The 18,923-nt window shown below is 38.4% G+C and overlaps 1 pseudogene; it reads right to left on the minus strand.

Moving 5' to 3' along the window:
• Positions 1 to 18,087: 18,087 nt before the first annotated feature.
• LOC122431388 lies at positions 18,088 to 18,688 on the minus strand (annotated as a pseudogene).
• Between the last annotated feature and the right edge of the window lie 235 nt (positions 18,689 to 18,923).

The raw sequence follows: 18,923 nt of genomic DNA on the forward strand, positions 1-18,923 counted from the left end.
CCAAATCACTAAACTCTGAGCTTCAGTTTCCTCATCATAGTAGTATGGTAGATAACTAAGGGTTTTGTTGTGAAGGCTGAATGAGACAGTACAGATAAAGTGCTTGTAAAGAGTTATTACAAATTTTTTAATTGAGATATAAGTCACATAACATAAAACTCACCCTTTTGAAGTATACAGTTTAGTGGTTTTATTCTATTCATGAGGCTTCCCTGGTGGCTATGACAGTAAAGAATCTGCCTGCCATGCCAAAGACCCGAGTTTGATCCCTGGGCTGGGAAGATAACTTGGAGAAGGGAATGGCTACCCATTCCCCTATTCTTGCCTGGAGAATCCCATGGACAGAGGAGCCTGGACAGTAGGAGGTTGCAAAGAGTCAAACATGACCGAGTGACTAAGACAACATTCTATTCACAAAATTGTGTAACCATCACAAATTAGTTATTTTGAGTGGTGATTCTTAGAAATGAAGTCCTAAATTTATAATGTGACAGTCTCTGTAATCTTCGCCATGAGTTATTTAAATAAAATATGAAACAATTTTGTCTTATTATACATTAAGGAGTCTCAAAGAGTTGGACGTGACTGAGCGACTGAACAAGATTTTATACATTGCTTCCTGTGTGTAGAGGAAATGAAACCATGAGAGGCCCTGTGGAGGTCTTGGATATGGAGGCCTGTTTCTGTCCCTCATTTCTTGTAGGCCAGACTCCAGCTTCCATGACCTTCCTTGAGTCCCAAGGGCGGATTGCAATAGTTGCTAATCAAGGGAGGAGCAGTTGAGAAACCACCTGAGGCAAGATTAAAGGGAAGATAAATTTGTTGAGAAACTCAAAGTCTGCCAGGCTCCTCTATCCGTGGAATTTTCCAGGCAAGAATATTGGAATGGGTTGCCATTTCCTTCTCCAGGGGATCTTCCCAATCTAGGGATTGAACCCAGGTCTCCTGCATTGTAGACAGATTCTTTACCATCTGAGCCACCAGGAAGCATTGTTATAAAACTCCTGATCAAATCCTCCTAGGTTGTGACATGTTTTGCAAGGGAGAAGCCTGCTATGTCCCCCTTTGCCTAGCAAAGTACAGTAAGTCCCCCTACATTACAAACCTTGAAGTTGCAAGTTTCGAAGATATGAACATGCATTTGCATGTCCAGTAATGTAGGTTAATTCACATGTCTGTCATGCATGTGTCCTCTACAACTTGTTGTGCTTTTGTGTACTTTATAATATTGTGTAAAGTACAGTAGTACAGTAACTTTATTTCAAGCTCAGAACATCTGGAAGCAAGAGGGAAGATAGAATTGAATCCAGTAAGGAACCAGAACCTGTGCCATCAATGTCAGACATGAGTGAAATTACAGTTTATCCTACATCTATTGCTGAAAGTCCTTCAGCTCTACCATGTCCCACCTCCTCTCCTCCTCCAGTCAGTAACTCTTCTTTCCTATTCACTCAATGCCACTGCTGTATGCAGCTGTACTGTACTTTTAAAGATACTGTAAGATTAAAAATGTTTATTTCTTGTGTTGGTTTGTTTTTTATGTATTATTTGTGTGAAAAGTATTATAAACCTATTACAATACAGTACTATATAGCCAACTGTGTTAGTTGGGTACCTAGGCTAATTTTGTTGGACTTAGGAACAAATTTGACTTAAAAATGTGCTCTTAGACTAGAACTTGTTTTTATGTAGGGGATTTACTGTCATAAAGCTGTCCTTTTCTACTTCATCCAAAACTGTCTCTGAGATTTGCTTAGGTACCAGTGTATAGAGAAACTGAGCTTTCAGGTCCAGAAATCCAAAACATAACTTTAGAGAAGTCCATAGCAATAATTGGGCTTCCCTGGTAGCTCAGCTGGTAAAGTATCCGCCTGCATTTCAGTTAACCCCGGTTTGATTCCTGGGTAGGGAAGATCCCCTGGAGAAGGATAGGCTACCACTCCAGTATTCTTGGGCTTCCTTTGTGGCTCAGACAGTAAAGAATCCGCCCGCAATGAGGAGACCTGGGTTCAGTCCCTGGGTTGGGAAGATCTTCTGGAGAAGGGCATGGCAACTGACTCCAGTATTCTTGTGTGGAGAGTCTCTATGGACAGAGGAGCCTAGTGGGCTACAGTCCATGAGGTTGCAAAGAGTTGGACATGACTGAACGACTAAGCACAGCACATAGCAATAATTGAATCTTAAAATGGAAAATATCTAGTGTTCTATTACATATAATTAATTGTTTGTGAGATCTTTTTGCTTCTACCTCAGTGATATGTTATCAAAAGTAGTCTATCTTCCTGTTTCTTTCTTTCTTTCTACACTGTGCTCCTTGTGGGATCCTAGTTCCCTGACCAGGGATCAAAACTGTGTCCTCTGATTCTTAACCACTGGGCCACCAGGGAAGTCCCTTGCTACTGTATTCATCTGCTGAGACTGACATTACAAAATACTACAGACTGTGTGGCTCTAACAACAGATGTCTATTTTCTTACAATTCTGAAGACTGAAAGTCCAAGTTCATGGTGCCAGGGTTAGTTTCTGATGAGATCTCTTTTCCTGGCTTGTAAATGGTGACCCTCTTACTCTATCCCCCATGGCTTTCCTCTGTAGTCTCACTGAGAAAGAGAGATTTTTGGTGTTTTCTGCTCTTCTTAAAAGGACAGCAGCTCTGTCAGATTAGGGGTCCAGCCTTATCACTTCATTTAACCTTAATTACCTCTCTAAAGGCCCTGTCTCCAAATATAGTCAGACTGGGAGTTAGGGCTTCAACATATGAATTTTGGGCTGGAGGGGACACAGTTTGGTCTATAATAGCTACTGAGGAATGACTCCTGCTTTGTGCTTCCATTTTCTCTATTTAGCAGGGGTCCCAGCTGGTGCCTACACTGTATCTCCTTAGGATTCAAGCATTGCTGGAGGATGGATGGAGCAGGACTTTAGGACTCTGTATGTGGCTCCTGGAGTATCTTAGGAAAGAAGCCATCCTAAGAGAGAGCTGAGTCGCCAAGCCTGGTTCAAGGGTGTGACCCACTGTCAGAAAGGAGAAGAAATGGTGAAAGGATCATGATCTCTGTCATTTAGATTAGCCTCCAGCTCAACTTCCATGGATTCATGCCTCTGTCATAAGGTAAAAAGGCTACAATTGAAAAAAAGTTCCAACTAAATAGAAACACCCATTCAGTGGAATACTGTTCAGTGAGAAAAAGGTCTGAGCTATTCACAGTAGCCAAAAGGTAGAAGCAACCTAAATGTCCATTTACAGATGAATGGATAAGCAAAATGTGGTATAAACGTACACTGGAATATTATTGAGCCTTAAAAAGAAAGAGAATTCTGATGTATGCTACAAGTTGGATGAACCTTGAGAACATTATGTTAAGTGAAATACACTAGTCACAAAAAGACAAATACTGTAAGATTCTGCTTATATGAGGGACCTCGAGTAGTTAAGTTTATAGAGACAGAAAACAGAAGGGTGGTTGCCAGGAACTGAGGGAAGAAGGAATGGGGAGTTATTGTTTAATGGTCTTAGAGTTTTAGTTTTGCAGGATAATGAGGATTCTGGAGATGGATGGTGGGTTGTACAACAATATGAATGTACTCAAAACCACTAAACTATGCACTTAAAAATGGTTAAAGTAGTAAATTCTTTTTTTTTTTTTTCTAATTTTTTGTGGCTGTGATGGGTCTTTGTTATGGCACACAGGCTTCTTGTGGATCATGGGCTCTAGAGTGTGTGGGCTTCAGTAGTTGTGGCCCTTGGGCTCTCTAGTCATGGTGTGAGGCTCAGTAGTGTGGTGCACAGGGTTAGTTGCTTCATGGAATGTGGGATCTTAGTTCCCTGACCAAGGATTGAACCTGCTTACCTGGCATTGGAAGGCAGATTCTTAATCACTGGACCACCAGGGAAATCCCAAGATGGTAAATTTTATGTGTATTCTACTACAATTAAAACAAAAAAATTTTTTAAGAGCTGAGCTGTCAAGCTAAGAAAAGACATGGATGAATCTTGAATGTATACTGCTCAACGGAAGAATCAGATCTGAAAGGCTACAAAATGTATGATTCTACTTATAGGAAATTTTATCATTTAAAAAAATATATATATTTATTTATTTATTTGGCTGTGTTGGATCTTAGGTGCAGCACATGGGATCTTCATTGTGTCATGTGGGATATTGTTGCAGTGCATGTATTCTCTAGTTGTGGCACATGGGTTTACTAGTTGTGGCGTTTGGGCTTCGTTGTCTGTGTCATGTGGGAGTTTAGTTCCCTGGCCAGAGATTGAACCCAAGTCCCCTGAACTGCTAGGCAGTTTCTTAATCACTGGACCACCAGGGAGGTCCTTGAAGGACATTTTAGAAAAGGCAAAACTATTGAGACAGAAAATAGATTAGTAGAGATCAGTAGGCATTCAGTGGGGAGGAGGGTTGAATAAGCACAGAGGATATTTTACAATGATGAAACCACTTTGTGTAATACTATAATGGTGGATATATGATACTATGCATATAACCTATAGAACCTTTTTAAATTTGTCTTACTTATTTTTTGGTCCATACTGCGCAGCATGTGGGTCTTAGTTCCCTGCTAAGATCAAACCTGAGCCCCTGCACTGGAAGCATGGACCCTAACCACTGGACTGCCAGGGAAGTCCCCCATAGAACTTTAATATATGCAAAATTTTTAAGTGATTTAGGAGATTGGAGGATCCCAAGATGGGATAAAGAATGGGATGAAATAACCTAACTATATTATAAATCTATGAAACAATCTCACTGAAGGGAGTGAGAGAAACCAAAGTATTAATAACTTTGGAAGTAAATGAAGTTTTTAAAATTAAATGCAAAAATAAAAATGCCATGCATCAGCATTATACTCTAGTTGAAAAAGCTGTGTACCAATAGTGGTGTAATTTAACAATTCTGAATTATAAGTATATTGCAGTTGGAGATATTAGTATGAACTTGTGTGCAACTTAATATAGATACATATGGTTACATACAGAAATAGATATGTGTGTATGTATATGTATATATATATTTATGTGTATATAGCCCATATATATATATGGGCTTCCCTTGTGGCTCAGCTGGTAAAGAATCCTCCTGCAATGTGGGAGGATTTGATCCCTGGATTTGATCCCTGGGTTGGGAAGATCCTTTGAAGAAGGGAAAGGCTACCCACTCCAGTATTCTGGCCTGGAGAATTCCATGGACTCTAGAGTCCCTGGAGTCTTAACACTTAATATAAAGAGTTGGACACAGCTGAGCGACTTTCACTTCACTTCATATATATATGGGTTAGCATACACACACGTATTTCTTTACTCTGTTAGCTGGGAGGGCCTAGAAGGTAGAATACCCCAACAGCTATGCACCTAGTATCCAGGTCTTGGTTTCTAATGAATGCCATGCTCCAATGAAAGCAACCAGGGCTCCTTGGAGAAATGACTGATTTAAAAACTGGAGTAGGAAATATACAAGAGCATCTATAGTACCAGAACATCTTGTAGTGCCAGAAAGTAAGAAAGTCCTAAAAAAAAAAAAAAAAAGATGGAACTATGTCAAAACGACACAATAGCCAACTGAAGGAGCTGGCCAAAGCTAGGCCTTTTAAGCAATACAATAAAGTAGTAATGGATTATAACTCAAAAAATAAATTAAATGTCTGTAAATCATACTGATATATATGTATATAATTGAATAAATAAGTGGGAGAGAATATAAACATCTCCAGTCAAAAGAATTCCAAATAATTTTGTGTAGATACTAGATACAAGGAGACTAGATATAGCTCCTCACTTGTTAAGTGTGGGTTGTGCTTATTGATTTCCTTTCTAAGAGACTAGTCTGGAAGGCAGGGGAGTGGGGAGGATGGGAGAATAACTTTGCAGTGGAGAAATCTGACAAACACTACCTCAACCAGATGATCAAGGTTAATCTGAACAATAATGTCATGTTGGTAGTATTGATATGATGTAATGACAATGGCACTTCTTTGGTCTTCCTTCCCAAAACATTTAACTCCAGTCTAATCATGAGAAAAACAAGACAAATCCCAGTTGAGCGACATTCTGCAAAATAGTTGACCAGTACTCCACAAAGCTGTCAAGATCATAAAAAATAAAGGGAGTCTGAGAAACTGTCATAGCCAAGAGGAATGTAAGGCGATAGTAGTATCTTGGAAGGGATCCTGGGACAGCTAGAGGACAGGTAAAAATTAAGGAAATATGAATAAAATATGGATTTAGCTAATAATAACATATTAATATTGGTTTGCTAATGATGACAAATGTTCCATATTACTGTAAGATGTTAATAATAGGGAGAACTGAGTATGGGGTATATAGGAACTCTCTGTACTATTAATATATTTGTATGTAAAGGATAGATTTTTATTTATTAAAAATAATTAAATATCACCACAAAATAGAGGTTGCTCTTAATTATTTTTAGTGGAATTGGAACATTAGGAAGTTTCAATAGAGTTTGGAGCTGGCACTGGTGATTTTGGCAATGATAAGAGAAGGTGCAAAGAAATAGAGGAAAACAATAGAATGGGAAAGACTAGAGATCTCTTCAAGAAAATTAGAGATACCAAGGGAACACTTTATGCAAAGATGGGCTCAATAAAGGACAGAAATGGTAGGGACCTAACAGAAGCAGAAGATATTAAGAAGAGGTAGCAAGAATACACAGAAGAGCTATACAAAAAAGATCTTCATGACCCAGATAATCACGATGGTGTGATCATTCACCTAGAGCCAGACATCCTGGAATGTGAAGTCAAGTGGGCCTTAGGAAGCATCACTATGAACAAAGCTAGTGGAGGTGATGGAATTCCAGTTGAGCTATTTCAAATCCTAAAAGATAATGCTGTGAAAGTGCTGTGCTCAATATGTCAGCAAATTTGGAAAAGTCAGCACTGGCCACAGGATTGGAAAAGGTCTGTTTTCATTCCAATCCCAAAGAAAGGCAATGCCAAAGAATGTTCAAACTACTGCACAATTGCACTCACCTCACACACTAGTAAAGTAATGCTCCAAATTCTCCAAGCCAGGCTTCAGCAATACATGAACCATGAACTTCCAGATGTTCAAGCTGGTTTTAGAAAAGGCAGAGGAACCAGAGATCAAATTGCCAACATCTGCTGGATCATCGAAACAGCAAGAGAGTTCCAGAAAAACATCTACTTCTGCTTTATTGACTATGCCAAAGCCTTTGACTGTGTGGATCTCCACAGACTGGAAAATTACTCAAGAGATGGGAATACCAGACCACCTGACCTGCCTCTTGAGAAACCTGTATGCAGGTCAGGAAGCAACAGTTAGAACTGGACATGGAACAACAGACTGGTTCCAAATAGGAAAAGGAGTATGTCAAGGCTGTATATTGTCACCTTGCTTATTTAACTTATATGCAGAGTACATCATGAGAAACACTGAGCTGGATGAAGCACAAGCTGGAAGCAAGATTGCTGGGAGAAATACCAGTCACCTCAGAAAAAGTTGGCTTAAAGCTCAACATTCAGAAAACTAAGATCATGGCATCCGGTCCCATCACTTCATGGCAAATAGATGGAGAAACAGTGGAAAGAGTGGCTGACTTTATTAAGTCACTGCAGATGGTGACTGCAACCATAAAATTGAAAGATGCTTACTCCTTGGAAGGAAAGTTATGACCAACATAGACAGCATATTAAAAAGCAGAGATATTACTTTGTCCACAAAGGTCTGTCTAGTCAAGGCTATGGTTTTTCTAGTAGTCATGTATGGATGTGAGAGTTGGACTATAAAGAAAGCTGAGTGCAGAAGAATTGATGCTTTTGAACTGTGGTGTTGGAGAAGACTCTTTGAGAGCTCCTTGGACTGCAAGGAGATCCAACCAGTCCATTCTAAGGGAGATCAGTCCTGAGTGTTCATTGGAAGGACTGATGTTGAAGGTGAAACTCCAGTACTTTGGCCAACTGATGGGAAGAGCTGACTCATTTGAAAAGACCCTGATGCTGGGAAAGATTGAAGGCAAGAGGAGAAGGGGACGACAGAGGATGAGATGGTTGGATGGCATCACTGACTCAATGGACATGAGTTTGAGTAAACTCCAGGAGTTGGTGATGACAGGGAGGCCTGGCGTTCTGCAGTCCATGGGATTGCAAAGAGTCGGACATGACTGAGCAACTGAACTGAACTGAACTGTGAAGTCCTTAATGACTGTTTAGAAAGGAAAGGCCTCAAGCGGACTTTACTAGCCTAGATGCAGGCACATGTGGGCACCAGCAACTGCAGAACACTTTGGGTAGGTGCCAGAAGCCTGTTTGCCCTTTAAGCCTTAATTGAAAGAATGGGGTTTCTATTTCTGCAGAGAGCAAGAGCTACAGCAAGTTGGAAAAAAATTATGAAGACAGGTGCTCTGCAGGTGTGCTTGAAGCTTCACAAAACTATTTGGGAAAAAATAAGGCAGTTTTTGGCTTTTCTGTGGAATGAATGGAAGCAGAACCAAAGAAGCACTGTTTTGGAGCTACTGTTTCAGCCCTTTATTGAAGGATGCTGTTGCCTGAAAAACAGTGTACTTATTGCTATCTATAAATCTCTTTAAAATCCGTTAAATGCAAAATATAAAAACCTATAAAATACACACACACATATACACACAGTAAATGCAATTTAATAACTTGAGTCAAAAAGTGTATTTTTTTTAAAATAAAGCTTAAAAACTAAGTTAATATACAGATACCAGAAATCCTTTTCACTATACCTAATCTATAAGAAATACAAACCTCAACCAACTGGTTTTTCTACTTCCTTTTGTCTTTAATGATGGGACTACTGGTTTGAACATGTGCTTAAATTTCTAGTATTGGATTTAACTGGACTAACTTGATTTTTGTCAGGATTATAAACTCTTTGAATTCTGGTTATGGCAAATACCTCTTTCTGAATTTCACTCTGTATAACTTCCCATTCACTGTTTCCTTTCTGATGCTCAACTAGCTATTTCATCTTTAATCAACTTCTCTTACAGTGTGTATTGTGGTGGCTTTTTCTCTGTTAAAAATGATATTTATGTTTTTCAGTAGGAGTAATTCTTCTCTTATCTCTAAGTGGTGAGCAGAATCTGACTGGATCTAACTGGGCACCCCCCCCCCACCCCAGAGCAGATCTGGTTCAATGAAGATTATGGATAGAATGTCTAATTAATAGGCTCTTATCACCATGGAGTCTTCATTCATTCAATAAGTACTTATTAAGAATCAGTAGGTGCCAGCCAGTCTGCTAGCAGTGAATAAATACTATCCTTTTCCTGTTGGTGTTTAGCTATTGAGAAAGAGAGGATACTATTAAAGAATGATAAATATTATGCATATTAGGTTAGAGGTTAGAGGACTATATTATGCTGTCATTCCTAAGACTATGGTTTTTAATCTTTTTTTTTTTTTTTTTTTGAGGGAGTGATAGGCTCTTTGAATCTTATCAATGTCCTGAACGTTTGCCCCAGAAAACAAAAATATACCCCAAATTTGCCAGTAATTTCAAGTTGTTCATGAAGCCTTTGAAATCCCTTTTATGAACTCTGGGTTTAGAATTCCTACTCTAAATGATAAACACCAAAATCAAATGAAACCAGAAGCGGACATTCTAAGAAGGAAGGGAAGATGGATTACATACTTAGGAGTGGCAGCAGCAAGAATGAAAATTGAGTTTCTACAGCTTTATCTTACATGTGTTATCACCAGCTAGCATATGTAATAATTCATGTTTCCAGGAATCATCCACTGCTGAGGACCCAATACCCCACTAAGGGAATCTTGGCCTTCCACTCAATGAACCTTGGCCTCACGTAGAAGGAGCTACCAACTCATTCACCTTTGCCCTAGTGTGGTAACAGACAGGTGGTAAGAGGTGCTATAAAGCAAAGTAGAGTGAAGGGGATGGAAAGTGCCTGGGGTTTTGTGTCCTTGCGCTTCTTTATATAGTTATATAGAACGTCAAGGAAGTTGTCTCTGATAAGGTGATGTTTGAGCAGGAGTTTATAGAAGTGAGGGATTAAGCCGTGTGAATATCCAGGACAGCCTTTCAGCCAAGTGGAGCAGCCAATGGAAGGAGGCCAGTGAGCAGAGCAGGGTGATCTGAGGGAGTGGGAGCGTGGTGGGCAGTGAGATCAGGAGGGAGCTGAGGTGTGTGTGTCAGGCTTCCCAGGGCTGGAGTGAGGGGGTCAGAGTCAAGGGATAAGCAGTATCTGAGAGTTCCAGGCTCAGGATCATGAAGTGCTTTTAGTAATGGGAAAATTGCTCAGCTAAACCCAGTTGGGGGATGTTTTGGGATGGCTAGCTGGATAATATAGAGAGGTTTAGCAAGCCTGACCTTACCTCGGTAAGGGTTAACTAATGGACACTGTTCTGTGTGTGTGTGTGTGTGTGTGTGTGTATGGGGGGTGGCTAAAGGGTAGAGTCAGAAACAGAAAGAACAATGGAGAAAATACTTACGAAAGTGAACAGAAAACAGAAGACTGAGATATCTTAAGTGGGAAGAGCTTAGAAATCAAGGAAAAGGAGAAGGGGTTAGGAAAGAGGGGGAGGGAGTAATGAACTAATATTTTTCACATGGCCACAATTTGCCAGGATCTTTACATTTATATTTTAGTTTTTTAAAAACGATACTGTAAGTGTTTTTGTCCGCATTTTACAGTTTAGAAAATCTCAAACCCAGAAAAGTTGAATAACTTGATCAAGGTAATAGGCTAGTGGTAAATAGTAGGAGAGGATAACTTTATTATTTTGTCTTTAGTTTGTATTATTTTCTTTCGTTGTTGTGTTTATTCATTCTTAATATTATATTTGGAGAAACAAATTGATGTTACAGGTAGAAAGACAAAAGAAGGATGGCAAAGTGGCTGGTGTGTTTAGAATTTTATCTTGGGTAATCCTCACTCTTGGACTACATGTTTGGCCTTACAAACAAGGCCACAAGATGGCAGCATCTTGCTCATTGGTTTGGGGGCCACTCCTGCTCCTGTAGCCAACTGTTGCAGTATAAAAATATTGAATAAAAAGTAATACATCAGTTATAGATGATATTTAGAAACTGACCTATCTTAACCAGAAATACTTGTTGAGAAATAGTGTATAAGTTCCTAAGTTCCCAGAAATACATCCACTGATAGGCATTAGGATCTTGACATTTGCTTATAAGTGGGCAGGATTAAAAGAAACTATTTTGAATGATGTGTGGGAGTTAATGTGAAATGGTAGAATGTAGCAGTCAGTTTTCCACTGGGATGTCAGAGATCTCTGTTAAAATTCTATCTCCCACCTTTAGCTGTATGGTATTGGGCAAATGAAAATCTTTCTAAACTTATTCTTCATCTGTAAAATCCCTACCCCTTAGGTTAAATAACACATAAAGAGCTCTTGGTAAAGTGCCTGACATTACTCAATAAGCAGTAGCCATTATATAATATTTATCTATCTATCATCTATCACAGAACTAGCATTACCCCAATACAATCATGTGCTGTGCTTAGTTGCTCAGTCATGTTGGCTCTTTGCGACCCCGTGGACTGTAGCCCACCAGGCTGCTCTGTCCATGGGGATTCTTCAGGTAAGAATACTGGAGTGGGTTGCCATGCCCTCCTCCAGGGAATCTTCCCAATCCAGGGATCAAACCCAAGTCTCCCGCATTGCAGGCAGATTCTTTACCAACAGAGCCATCAGGAAAGTCCAAGAATACTGGAGTGGGTAGCCTTTCCCTTGTCCAGGGGATCTTCCCAACCCAGGAATTGAGCCAGGGTCTCCTGCTTTGCAGGCAGACTCTTTACCAGCTGTGCAGGCTATAGTACATTTATTTATGATTGCACATAATTTTTAAAAATATTTTTTCTTCCAGTTTTATTGAGATAGAATTGACATATAATACTGTATAAGTTTAATGTACAGCATAATGATTTGACTTCCATATATCATGAAATTATTACCACAATAAATCTAGTGAGCATCCATCATCTCAGAGCAATACAAAGCAAAATATTTTTTCCTTGTGATGAGAATGTTACTGAACCAAACCCAGGTCCACTCATCCATGTGCTAATGTCAATCTACTGATACCAGTTGTGGTGAAGGAAAGTGCAGTTTTATTATAAAGGCACCCATATAAGAAGAACAGGTGGGTGGAGCTCAAAACCTCCAAAGTCCCCACAGGGTTTCAGGAAACCATTTTTAAGAGCAAGGTGAGGGAGGGGCATTCTCGGTTGTATGATCAGCTCATGCACAGTTCTAGTTGGGTGATGGTGAGGTAACAAGGTGGTGTCACAGGGGTTAACACTATCAATCCTTAGGCCTAGGCCTATGTGCTCATGGTCATCAAGTAGTTAACATCTTCCATTTGGTAGGGATTTTTCACATCTGTAAAACAACTCAGGAAATGTGCATCAGATTCTATTATCTTAGTATTTCAGAGAGGAGCTAAAGCAGAGGATATGGAGGAGAGATTTGCTCCCAGGAAGGCCCCATATGATCCTGCTTGGTTACAAGAATTCTTAGGATTTCTCTCTCAATAATATTCATATATAATACACAACAGTGTTAATTTATTAGTCATATTATACATTACATACCTAGCAATTATCTTATAACTGGAAGTTTGTACCTTTTGACCTTCTACCAATCCCCCTTGTCACATCACCCAGCTCTGGTAACCACAAATCTGATCTCTTTTTCTAAGAGTTTGTTTATTTTTGAAGCATAATTGAACCCATATGTTAGTTCCTGGGACACATGTAGTTATTTGCTATTTCTATGCATTACAAAATGATCACCACAAAAAGTCTAATTACAATCTGTCACAATACAAAGATATTACATAAATATTGATCATATTCCCTACAGTGTACATTTCAGCCCAGTGACTCAGTTTGAAACTTTAAGTTTGTACCTCTTAATCTCCTTCACCTCTTTTACTCATCTCCCTACCTCCCTCCCTTCGGGCAACCACCTATTTGTTCTCTAGATCTATGAATCTGTTTGTGTGTATGTTTTTTAAATAACACAATTTATTACTATTTTAAAACAAGTCTCACAAAATAACATTCGGAAACTCAAAATTTCTAAATAATTTAACACAATAAGTTTAGTCATAAAGTCATGCTATAAAATTCCTGCATATAAAAGATTATTAATACCAAAGTATTAATACATGTTAAAATGTTCTTCAGAATGGAGAAGAATGGAGTCTTTGGTTCTAGAAGCCAAAGACTCTGGAATGATGCTTGTGACCATGACTGACACCCTGGGAGAAGGAGCTGCATATGTGTATATTCTCTATGGCTACCAACTAACTGGTCTTTTGATGAGATTGACCCCTCTAGGCAATAGCACCTCAGAGGCAGGTACCCTGCTGATCAAAAAAGTGAATAAGTCTCACCCTTGTAACATTAGCCACAACTTAATCTAGCCAACATCTAAATTAATTTTTAAAACCTAGATGTAGGAAAGATAACTCACAAAGTTTCCATTCTGAGTAACAGAATTCTACTTAATAAATCCCCTAGAGGGATGACTGTTGATGTAGCAGACATGGAAGATGACACCAACTAGGGAAACAGGGAAATCCTGACTCTGATTATGCTGACACACAACTGCTGCTCCAGTGGGCTTAGAACGAGCAAGGATGAACTTTAATTTTCTAATATCCACATGCAGGCTAGGTATTTATCCATCTGCCCTTTGAGAGTACTTTCCAGCAATATCCAATTTATTTTAAAGTGCAAGTCTACTGTAAAATAGCTTCTTCTCACCCACCTCCTTGTTAAATTTGCTAGATCATAATTTGGTTGGCTGGTTCCCTTCTAACTAGCCCAATATGGGAAATTAACTAGAATCCAGTTATGACTCCTCCAAATGTCAAGTGAAAATTTATCTTAGGTTAGAAAAAGGTAAGACTCAGTCTAGTTGTTCATTTTTTTTCTTTGTAGTCATTGGTTGATAATAAGGCAGGAATGGAGAAATAAATGAAGGATTTCTAAAAGCTCAGTGATTTAAAAAAACATACCCTTAATATTTTTTTGATTGCACTTTATTTAAAAACACTCATGCTGAAGTGAAGATAAAGGAATATGGTCAAGTTAGAAGTGTTAGAAGCACCAACCCTGCTACACTGAATTTGTTTTTACAGACATATTAAGCAGGCCAAATAAAGAAAATGCATGCCAAAGGAATTGCTTTCTGCTAAAAGATAACTTTCAATTTAATGGTTATTTTTCTCCCTTTGCCAATATTTACAGTGTAAGATCTTTGTGAACAGACAATTAGATTGCAGTTAGACAATCAGACTACTCATGATTGATACTTTGACACTTCCTCCCAGTTTTTTTTTAAAGTTAATGACTTAAACCAACCTTTCTAGGCCCTATGCTTTTTCCATTTAGTCCTAAGAAATATCCAGCTGGAAGATTTTGGGTCACAGAGACAACTACCTTCAACTCAACTTATACATCACCAACTCTGAGGATAAGTTAAGAGTTAAGATTCATTTCTTACTCCTCCTTATTCCACTTTAGACCACTGGTAAGAGGTATCAGAAGAAGTATCTATTCAAGTCAAAATTTCTCTTTCTACAGAGGAACCACATTAACATGTCTTATACCACCTCTATTTGTGGAATGGATCCAGTAACCATACCAAGTTACCAGCCAAGTTGTCTTGACCAGACATTCTTCTGGTCACATGCAAAACCACTGTCTACACCAGCTACTTTCATATATAATTACCAAATTTTATATAATATTTTTTCTTATTTAATGACTGCTACAGTCTACAAAATTTGTGCATTATTGGACAATGAATGAATCAAGAACACCTAAAGAATGATGATCTGTTTTCTAAAGTATACTCAAAATGTTAAACTTCAGAGGCAAAGCAAAACTATCATAAAGTTGTGTTCTGTTGATAGCAAGGAGAGGTAGGTTAATACTTATTGTCCAAAAATAAGTAAGAATGTTAAACAATAAAAGTGGAGACCCTGCTGAAAAACATAAGTTGAGCCTTCCAGTCCTGAGTTTCTAATGTTACATAAAAATTATTAAAAAGAGCATTACAAAAGAAAACACTAGTGTCTATTTCCTTCCATCCATGATTATCAAATACATCACCCTCTCTGAAACAACTCAGGTAGCATATGATTACAGACTGAAAACAAATGGACTTTGGAAAAAGGAATGTTGCTACAAAGCACAGGTTCTTAACCAGGGGCGAATCTGTCCCACCCTTATTTCCCAGAGGACAGATGACGATGTCTAAAGACACTTCGGTTGTCACAACTTGGGAGAGTATTCTACTGGCATCTAGTGGGTAAAAGTCAGAGATGCTGCTAAACATCCCATACTACAAAGAACAGCCATCCCCCGCAACACTATCCAGCATAAAATATTAATAGTGCCAGGTTGAGAAACTCTGGTTTAAAGGAGCAAACTCCTGTTTACAAAGAACACAAAAATCTTTCAAGACCTGACTAGGTAATACAAACATAAACTTAGAGTTAGGGAACATAGGAAAGCTGAATTCCTCGGTAGGCTATAATAAAATTTCCTGTGAAGAATTAAAATACTGTACAGATTCCCTGGTAGCTCAGCTGGTAAAGAATGTGCGGGCAATGTAGGAGACTCTGGTTCAATCCCTGGGTTGGGAAGATCCCCTGGAGAAGGGAACAGCTACCCACTCCAGGATTCTGGCCTGGAGAATTCCATGGACAGAGGAGCCTGAAGGGCTACAGTCCATAGGATCACAAGGAATCGGACACAACTGAGAGACCTTCACTTTTCACTTTCACTGATTCCATCACTACAGGAATAGAAGAAATTGAATGATCCACTAAAATGGCATTATGCTTTAAACAAGGAACACAGAGAAGAATCCATTCCAAGTAGGTCAAATAGCTAATCCAAGAAGCATAAATGAAAAATATTTACTATCAGCTAAATTTGCAGCAGTAAAGGATGACATAAAGAATTATTTGAAAGAATATTCTGAACTTCTTCATATACCTTATCTTTTGTTTTCTAATGACATGAATTCTGGCTCTGATTCAAAGAAAAGGATGCACAGAAGTCATTCAAATATTTGTTGAGTGAAACTGAATTATAAATTTTGTGTGAAATGAGTACAGAAAAGCACCTTACTCTTCTCTGAGAACTACCAGTGATTAAAAGACATTAAGAAAAAAGAAGATAAAGCAATTAGCCTCCAATTAATTTTTTTTAAAAAGGAGAAACAGAAAATTAGTTTCTGTACTATAGAATTAAAAAAATCAACAGTGTAAGCCATTTTATAAATAAATTCAATATGAAGTCATTCATTCATTCCCTATTATATTCACTTCCAGCATAACTTTTGAAAATACATCCATGCATAGCAACATGGCTTCAAACTTACCTACTAGATGAAGTGCAAAGTACAAGAAAAGAAGATCATCTTTCCTCTTAGTTTATGGGCCTTAAATATCACCAAGGGTAATTCTCATTGTCTATGTTTCAGAAAAGAAATACTCAAAGGCTCTGACTGTTTAAACCAGTCAGAGCAAAGATTTCTTCCTATCAAACTAAGGAAGAACAAAAGTAAGCTAAAAATGTACTAGAGTTTATTTAGAATTGATTGTCAAAGCAGTGGTCCCTTTTGATCAGAGTGATTCAGAGAAATCATGTACTTCCTACTTAAATGATAGCTGAAAACTTCTGAAAGCCAGGACTACTTTTGTTTCTTTGACTGGTTTTACACATGTAAATGGGGAAATATTAATAGCAACCATTAATAGTCTCTGGTTGAGGGACTTTTGGCACAGTTTGGCAGAGGGTTTCTTGACTTCTTTTTTGCAATCTATTAGTGACTCAGTCACGGCCTACTACGGACTTCATCTGGATTACTGACTACCATATCTTGCATTTTCCAAAGACAATTGTTCTTATATGATAAATTCTAAACTCTGCATCCAGCTATTGCTTTGCAGTTCTGAGGTTAAATCACCTAGTATCCCTCACAGAAGAGGCAGTTTTTAAAAATATTGCCATTTGCCTGGGATTCTGTAATGAGACATCTCTTTTCCTTCCACAGTCATTTACATAATTCATTTTTAGAGCTGTTTAACTTAAACATTTCTAAAAGCATATTTTGAAATACTAAATTTGACTTTTTGAAAGGTACCAAATTCAGTCTTCTAAGTTCTATACCTTTACAATTACTTCTTTCAACATGAGAGTCAATAGACCAAAGTTATTAGGGCAAATTTTTAAAAGTATGGATAGTCAACATTTAGGCTAGGAATTCAAATATAACTACTGTTTATATACATTTCCTTATCTAACAAATGAGGAACTATAAACCAAAAAAGTTTGCCTAAGATCAGGTCCACATGTGTAATAAGGCCAAAGTATTGGTCACCAGGGCGATCATGACAGTCATTTTAACCACTGACCTGGATCACAGAACAACTGGCTGATGGTGCGCAGGACTTGAGTGAACGTGCAGGTCAACACAATGTAAATTCCAGTTGACAATGTACACACTTGTGGAACAAAAGATAAGTAAATAGAACATGGGCTATAAGGCCATCAAGGTACTAATTTTTCCTTTTATCACCCTAACTTTTCCAATTCAACTTTGGTGTCTTGATTCTGCTGCTGTATTTCTAAGAGGAACTCTTCCCAAACCAAAGGCATGACACATTTATGCTTCTGAGTCTTAAAGAGATGAAGCTTCAGGAAAGATAGACTACAGATTCAAAAGTTAAGTATATATATTTAAGTGCCTGGCCTAAAAAAATCTGAACAAGCTGAATAAAGCAACACACTTATTCTTTTGTTGTTAAAAATGACCAGACTATAAAGGTTTTCGTAGATGGGGCCACACAGTATGTAACTGGGACCGAAGGAAAAATGGAAAATGTATAGTTTCTAGAAAGAGAACTAGAACATATAAGGTTGGTATTATTGTTGTGGTGGAGAAATACTGAATAGGTTTAAGAGAATAAAAGATAGGAATGAGAGGTTTAAGAACCATTTGCCCCACACAGAATCTTTAAAATAGACAACTATACAAAACTTATCTATTCTAATGACATTTAAATAAGTTAACACAAAGTGGAAAATGTAGTGTTAGTTATCTTCCTCCTCATCTTCTTTAACTACTGGGGTACCATCTAGCTTTTTCAGTTTGGGCATTCTCTTGGTTGCCTCTTCAATCCAGTTCTCCTCAGCACAATGTTTCTCTTCCAAGGGATTGCCTACAAACACCAGGTCTTCTAGGCATGGCAGTTCTGCCAGCTTCACAAATTCAGCCCAGTCTTTCACCAGGTTATTAGACATGTAGAGAATCTTCAGTTTCTTCATTACATGGGTCCCTTTCAACTTCTCAATAAAACTGTAGGAGATCCACAGTTCTAATGTGTCCCCTACTACTTCCAGTTCATTTAAGTTCTTTGTGTTATTTCATCCTGAAGACAATATTTTTAAGTTTTTTAAGTCATTCAGGTTTGCAGTTTTTTCAATGCAGTTTGTAGTCAGTGAAAGCTTCTCACAGAAAGTGTGGGCAAGGATGCGTCCATGTTCTCTACGGGGGGAATCTGGGCATACAGCTTTATCTCTCTGGCTTCAGATGGCTTCTGGCTGGTTTTCTCTTCCCCTCCGGCTAGTGCTTCTTTGACTGTTGCTGCCTTTGCCATTCTGGCAGTTGCTACTGTCACTCCTGTTTGTGTTTTGTTCTGTTTGTTCATTTGTTTCATTATCTCAGTTTCCACATATAAGTGAAATCATACATTATCTGCCTTTCTCCGACTTATTTGACTTAACATAATATCCTCTAGGTCTATCCATGCTGTTGCACATGATAAGATTTCTTTCTTTTTTTTAAGGACTGAGTACTTTTCCACTGTTGTTGGGAGAGGGTGTTTGCTATGA

Source organism: Cervus canadensis, chromosome 29 (genome assembly GCF_019320065.1).
Source record: "Cervus canadensis isolate Bull #8, Minnesota chromosome 29, ASM1932006v1, whole genome shotgun sequence".
Lineage (NCBI taxonomy): Eukaryota > Metazoa > Chordata > Mammalia > Artiodactyla > Cervidae > Cervus > Cervus canadensis.